We start from the raw sequence: 8,117 nt of genomic DNA, 5'->3' as shown, positions 1-8,117 counted from the left end.
GAGTTATTTGGCCATACTTCCCCACTCTGGTCCCTGCGGCTTTGACGGCGAAGTCGGGGGAGCAACAGACGCTGCCCCCCCCCCACCCCTCTCTGCCTCCTGCTGACATCCGGCAGCAGCAGCAGCAGCGTGTGGCGCAGCGAGGCACCCTCCTCCTCCTGCTGCTGCTGCTGCCGCCACGAGCGGTGGCGCGAGCCAGGCTGGTAACCTGCTTGGCTTGACGAGATTCGCGATCCGCTCGCCCGCTGAGTCCGAGGCGTCGTTGCTGGTGGCGACGTCGCTTGCCGGGCAGGCGCGGGAGGGAGCGCGGAGGTTGGTGGGGGCAGTGGGGGGGTGGGGAATGAGGGCAATGTGGGGGGGGGGAGTTGGGGGTGGGGGGGAGTGTGGGGGGGGGGAGTGGGGGGAGTGTGGGGGGGGGGAGTGGGGGGAGTTGGGGGTGGGGGGGAGTGTGGGAGGGGAGTGGGGGGAGTGTGGGGGGGGAGTGTGGGGGTGGGGAATGAGGGCAGTGTGGGGGCGGGGGAGTTGGGGGAGTGGGGGCAGTGTGGGGGGTGGAGTGGGGGGAGTTGGGGGGGGGGTGGAGTGTGGGGGGGGGAGTGTGGGGGTGGGGAATGAGGGCAGTGTGGGGGCGGGGGAGTTGGGGGAGTGGGGGCAGTGTGGGGGGTGGAGTGGGGGGAGTTGGGGGGGGGGGGGGTGGAGTGTGGGGGGGGAGTGGGGGGAGTGGGGGGAGTTGGGGGGGGGAGTGGGGGGAGTTGGGGGGAGTGGGGGGAGTTGGGGGGCAGTGGGGGAGTTGGGGGGCAGTGGGTGGGGGAGTGGGGGGGAATGGGGGGGGTGGGGGGAGTGGCGGTAGTGGGGCGGGAGTGGGGGGGGAAGTGGGGGCAGTGTGGGGGGGGGAGTGCGGGGAGTTGGGGGTGGGGGGGAGTGGGGTAGTGGGGGGGGAGTGGGGGCAGTGTGGGGGGGGGGGGGAGTGGGGGGGGTTGGGGGGGGATATTTTCCGGAGCTCAGCCCCTGACAGCTCCGGCTGACAGGAAGCCCTGGGGTAGCTCTCAGACACCGCCCATCTAAATCCTACGGACCTCGCCTGTCCATCACACACACACATCGTGTATGCTGCTACCAGCACACACACATAGTGTATGCTGCTACCAGAAACACACACACACATCGTGTCTGCTGCTGCCAGCAGCACACACACACACACATCGTGTATGCTGCCAGTAGCACACACACACACCATGTCTGCTACCAGTCGCACACACACATACATCGTGTATGCTGCTGCCAGCACCGCACACACACATCGTAGCTGCTGGCAGCAGCAGATGGACACACAGACACCGTCACCTGCTCGACCCTGACACAGACCCCCACGGCGCCGTCACACGAGAGAGCTGGCCACAGGCACGACGTCAAACGGCCCGCAACAAACAGCACTCGGAGCGACGCTGTGCGAGACAAGGGGGTGGCGGGGGGGGGGGGTAAGGCGACACGGAGCCTGCGAACGAGACGGTGGTGATTGACTGGGTGGAGTGACAGGGTGGGTGGGTCGGGTGGGTGGGTGTTGTTATTGTGGTTGAGCGGTAGTGCAGGGGCTCGATCGACCGCCCTACGAACCTGGCGACCCGGGTACGATTCCCGTTCACGGCCAACGCCAGTTGACGATTTTCTGAACGGGTCCTGGGCCTCCCCTAGGTCGACTTAGCCTCAAAACGGGTACCTGGAGTGGTGTGTAAACATTCGCCACCAGGGAGACAAAGGCGGCTGGGCGTGGTGCTGGTAACCCACTCACCCCGAACTCGAGTGCCAGGGTTCATAGCGCAGCGCGCTAACCGCTACACTACCGCTCCCATCACACACGAAGCTGTAACAGATTGTTGGGCCAAGTGCAGTAAGCCAGTAGCACCCATGATGGGCAGCACATCTCCCATCTCCATGGAGACGACTCATCTCCTATCTCAATGGAGACGACTCATCTCCCATCTCCATGGAGACGACTCATCTCCCTCACCCATGGAGACGACTCATCTCCCATCCCCATGGAGACGACTCACCTCCCATCCCCATGGAGACGACTCATCTCCCATCTCCATGGAGACGACTCATCTCCCATCTCCATGGAGACGACTCATCTCCTTCACCCATGGAGACGACTCATCTCCCATCTCCATGGAGACGACTCATCTCCCATCCCCATGGAGACGACTCATCTCCCATCCCCATGGAGACGACTCATCTCCCATCTCCATGGAGACGACTCACCTCCCATCCCCATGTAGACGACTCATCTCCCATCTCCATGGAGACGACTCATCTCCCATCTCCATGGAGACGACTCATCTCCTTCACCCATGGAGACGACTCATCTCCCATCTCCATGGAGACGACTCATCTCCCATCTCCATGGAGACGACTCATCTCCTTCACCCATGGAGACGACTCATCTCCCATCTCCATGGAGACGACTCATCTCCCATCTCCATGGAGATGAGACGACTCATCTATGCTCACCCCTTGCCTTCCCCGTGCCGTGCACCTCACACAGACCCGATCCACCCAGACACACGGAGCGTCTACCACCACCGCTGCCTGACACTGCACATACCACACGGACCATCCGCTCACACGCGAACACCGCTCCCACACACGCCCCACTCCTATACACACACACGCACCGCTCACACACACACCGCTATACACACGCACCACACACACACCGCTCACACACATACACACACGCACCGCTCACACACATACACGCACCACTCCCACACACGCACCAAATATAAAAACAAATATCCCCCGCATAGCCTGAACAGACTATTGGGGCAAGTGCTGTTAGCGATCACCTATGAAGGATAACGCCCCCACACACATACGAACCACTCTCACACACGTACCGCCTCTCCTACCTAACGCTACACGTACCGCCTCTCCTATCTGACAGTGCAGCCCCAGTCCACAGTCCTGTATACTACACAGCCCAGCCATACAGAGCGTGCCCCGATATACACACACACAAAGACAGACACACACAGAGACACACACACACAGAGACACACACACAGAGACACACACAGAGACACACACACAGAGACACACACACACACAGACACACACAGAGACACACACACACACAGACACACACACACAGAGACACACACACACAGAGAGACACACACAGACATACACACACAGCGACACACACAGAGAGACACACACACAGAGACACACACACAGACACACACAGAGACACACACACACACAGAGACACACACACACACAGAGACACACACACACAGAGACACACACACACAGACACACACAGAGACACACACACAGAGACACACACACACACACACAGACACACACAGAGACGCACACACACAGAGACACACACACACAGAGACACACACACAGAGACACACACACAGACACACACACAGAGACACACACACACACAGACACACACAGAGACACACACACACAGACACACACACACACACACAGAGACACACACACAGAGACACACACACAGAGACACACACACACACACAGGCACACACACAGAGACACACACACACACAGACACACACAGAGACACACACACACAGAGACACACACACACACACAGGCACACACACAGAGACACACACACAGAGACACACGCACACACAGAGACACACACACAGAGACACACACACACAGAGACACACACACACAGAGACACACACACAGAGACACACACACAGGCACACACACAGAGACACACACACAGAGACACACACACACACAGACACACACAGAGACACACACACACAGAGACACACACACACACAGGCACACACACAGAGACACACACACAGAGACACACACACAGAGACACACACACACAGAGACACACACACACACAGAGACACACACACAGAGACACACACACAGAGAGACACACACACAGACACACACACAGAGACACACACACAGAGACACACACACAGAGACACACACACAGAGACACACACACACACAGAGACACACACACACACAGGCACACACACAGAGACACACAGACACACACACACAGAGACACACACACAGAGACACACACACACAGAGACACACACACAGAGACACACACACACACAGAGACACACACACAGACAGGGCGAGGGTTGCCGCCCAAGCATACGCACGGCACACACGTGACACATGTCGCGTACACGCGTGTCACACCCAGCACGCACACGTGCATTGTGAAGCCTGTGTATGTCTGTGTGTTCGTCTACAGCATCGCACACACGTGACACATGGCACACACATGACACATGGCGCGTACACGCGTGTCACACCCAGCACGCACACGTGTGCGCACGTTCTTCACACACAGACATGTACACACCGCCACAACGCCCAGTACACACGCCTCGTACGATAGACACACACACGTCTCACACCCAAATCACGGACACACACTCACGTCTCACACCCAAATCACGGGGACACACACACGTCTCACACCCAAATCACGGGGACACACACACGTCTCACACCCAAATCACGGGGACACACTCACGTCTCACACCCAAATCACGGACACACACTCACGTCTCACACCCAAATCACGGACACACACTCACACACGTCTCACACCCAAATCACGGACACACACACACACACGTCTCACACCCAAATTATGGACACACACACACACACGTCTCACACCCAAATTATGGACACACACACACACACGTCTCACACCCAAATCACAAGACAAAGATCTCCCGTATACCCTGAACAGACTGTAGGGGCAAGTGCTGTTAGCGAGCACCTATGAAGGCCGGCACGGCACACGAGGGGGTGGGTGGCCAACACCACGCCCGGCCGCCTTTGTCTCCCTAGCGGCGATGTTTACACACCGCACTAGGTACTCATTTTAGGCTGAGTCGACCTAGGGCAGGCCCGGGACCGGTTCAGATAATCGTCACTGGTGTTGGCCGTGAACGGAAATCGAACTCGGGTCGCCAGGTTCATAGCGCAGCACGCTAACCGCTGCACCACCGCTCCACTCACGTCCCACACCCAAATCATGGACACGCGCACACGCGCATCGCCCACCCTGTAACATCGACGAGACGCAGCACAACACACAACACACACCCACAGCCCGTGCCGCTTGTGGCGCCCATACGCCCACGTCGAATGCGAGCCCGGCCAGATGAACGACGCGAGTCGCCCTCGCTCAAGCGCCGGCTCTCCCCTCCACCTCCTCCACCTCCTCCCCCTCCCCGGCCCCCTTCTCGAGCGCACGACGAGGAGTCCCCCTCACCCACCCAGTCCGGACCCCGGGCGCTCATCGCGAGCGAGCGAGCGAGAGAGATCCACGCGTTTAGGCACCGATCACCGATCGCGCGGATGGAGGAGGAGGATGATGATGATGGTGGTGGTGGTGATCCTTACGTTGACTCGTGAAGATCCCGCATCGCCATTGTTTTGCATTGGAGCGCAGAAGGCTCCCACCGATGTTTCGTGCCGAGTCGTATTATTGTTGTTGTTGTTGTGATTCCTCTCTCGCGCTCTCTCGCTCCCTCGCTCTGCTCGCGGCGTTGCCACCAGAAGGAGGAGGGGGGGGGGAGGAGGAGGAGGCGCGGTCTTCCGGAAGATGCGCGGTGGGGTTCCGATCTCTAGAGGCGGCTCCCTCACTCCCTCACTCTGCCCCCCCCTCCTCTCTCTCTTTCTCCCTCCACGATCCGGCAGCGCGGGGGGGGGACGCGAGGGATGGGAGGGGGAGGAGGAATGGATGGGAGGGATGGATGGTGAATGGGAGGGATGGATGGTGAATGGGAGGGATGGTGGATGGGAGGGAGGGAGGAAGGACACTAGGGATGGGAGGGATGGAGGATGGGAGAGAGGGAGGGAGGTGAAACACGGGAGGCAGTGCACGAGGGATGGAGGATGGGATGGAGGAGAGGGATTGAATGGAAGTGATGGGACGATGGGAGGGACGTTGGAGGGCGATTGCAGGGAGGAGGGGCGTGAATGGGAGGGCTCCGGCTGCGGGAGGTGGAGTCGGATGGCCTCTGCAGGTGGCCGGATGGATTACCGGTCACAGCGCCGGGCGCGCACCGCTCAGATCCTGGGCTCGAATCCAACAGCCGCCTGCGATGATGAAACCAGGACCTCAAGTGTTCGTGAGTCCATGATCTCAGCCCGGTCCCCAATGATTGGATTACAAACAAAAAAAAACATTCAATTTAGTTACGAACTCCATCTGGTTAAATTCCAGCTCTGAGAATTAAAATATCGGTTTCACTCTCCCGCGACGAATCTCTCTTTCATAAGCGGAGCCGGTGTGCGCGTGCCGCCCCCTGCTGTGGACACGAGAGCGCTGTTTGACGGGATCTAAGACGTAGTTCTGCGGTGTCCGCTTCCGGGGGCCCGTCCCGTTCCCACTGCACTGCGTGCGACAGATCCGAACGGATTCTGCGTCTCGCGACCACCTCTCTCCCTCTCTCTCTACCCAGATACTCGCGACGACGAGCGCAGCGCCATCGGGGAATGAAATTCGGGGGGAATTTTTTTGTTTTAATGTTGAACAAGAGGGCTGGGCCCTGGCTGGAGAATGGATGAGCTCTAGGTGGTGGAGGAGGAGAGATGGGCCCCGGCTGGAGGAGGTGGAGGTGGTGGAGGAGGTGGTGGGGGTGGTGGAGGAGGCGGAGGAGGGCGGCGTGTCGCCACGTGGGAGCGCGCCGAGGCGCTTTGATGCGTGCGCGGAGCTGATTGATGGCTGTGCGAGGGGAGGGCGGTCACGTGCTCGGCGTCTCTGTGGACGCGCGCACGTGCGCAGTGAGATGGAGGTGTTTCTGACGGTGGTGGTGAGACGCAGGTGACGATGGTGGTGGTGCTCTGGCAGGATACGGAGATGCTGAGTCGAGGCGGTGGGAGCGCTGCGCTCGAGTCTTGAGGACCGCTGCACCGCGGCCGCTCTCAGACGCGCCAGGATGAACATTGGCAGTGTTATACGAGGGCCAAAGACAAAGATCCACCGTATAGCCTGTAACAGACTGTAGGGGCAAGTGCCGTTAGCGAGCAGCACCCATGAAGGCCGGCACCGTGGCACACGAGGGGGTGGGTGTGCCAGCACCACGCCCGGCCGCCTTTGTCTCCCTCATGACGATGTTTACACACCGCCCCCAGGTACCCATTTTGCGGCTGAGTCGACCTAGGGGAGGCTCAGGACCGTTTCAGATAATCGACCCACTGGCGTTATTGGCCGTGAGTGGCAATCGAACTCGGGTCGCCGGGTTCGTTAGCGCAGCGCCGCTAACCGCTGCGCCACCGCTCCTCGTCGGAGCGCGTTTCTACTCACGAACAGCGCGGCGCACGCTGCTTTCTGTGGAGAGCGGGGGGGGGTGTCGTTTCCAAATAAAGACAAAGATCCCCCCGCTGTATTAGCCTGTTGGAGGCAAGTCCTCGTTAGCGGCGAGCGCGTAATACGGTCAACACAGGGCACGGCAAGGGGTGGGTGGGTGGGGTGGTCAGCACCACCGCCCGGCCGCCTTTGTCTCTCCTCCCCCCACCTCTTATTGATGTTTACACGGCGCAGTAGGTAACTCGTTTTAGGACGCAACAAAGATCCCCCGTGTAGCCTTAACAGACTGTAGGGGCAAGTGCAGTTAGCGAGCACCTGCAAAGGCCGGCACGGCACACGAGGGGGTGGGTGGCCAACACCACGCCCGGCCGCCTTTGTCTCCCTAGCGGCGAGGTTTACACACCGCACCAGGTACACACACAGGCGCGAGGTCGCACACAGTGTAAACTGAATAACGCGCGCGCGTGTGTCTGTGTGCGTGTGTGTCTGTGTGCGTGTGTGTCTGTGTGCGTGTGTGTCTGTGTGCGTGCGTCTGTGTGCGCGTGCGTCTGTGTACGTGTGTCTGTGTGCGCGTGCGTCTGTGTACGTGTGTCTGTGTGTGTGTGCGGGGAGCGGTAGTGTCGTGGTTAGCGCTACACTGCGCTACGAACCCGGCGACCCGAGTTCGATTCCCGCTCACGGCCAACACCGGTGACGATTATCTGAACCGGTCCAGGACCTCCCCTAGGTCGACTCAGCCTCAAATAAGTACCTG

Source organism: Lampetra planeri, chromosome 6, assembly GCF_965212315.1.
Source record: "Lampetra planeri chromosome 6, kcLamPlan1.2.h2, whole genome shotgun sequence".
Lineage (NCBI taxonomy): Eukaryota > Metazoa > Chordata > Hyperoartia > Petromyzontiformes > Petromyzontidae > Lampetra > Lampetra planeri.
Note: the sequence above shows the minus strand (reverse complement) of the source record.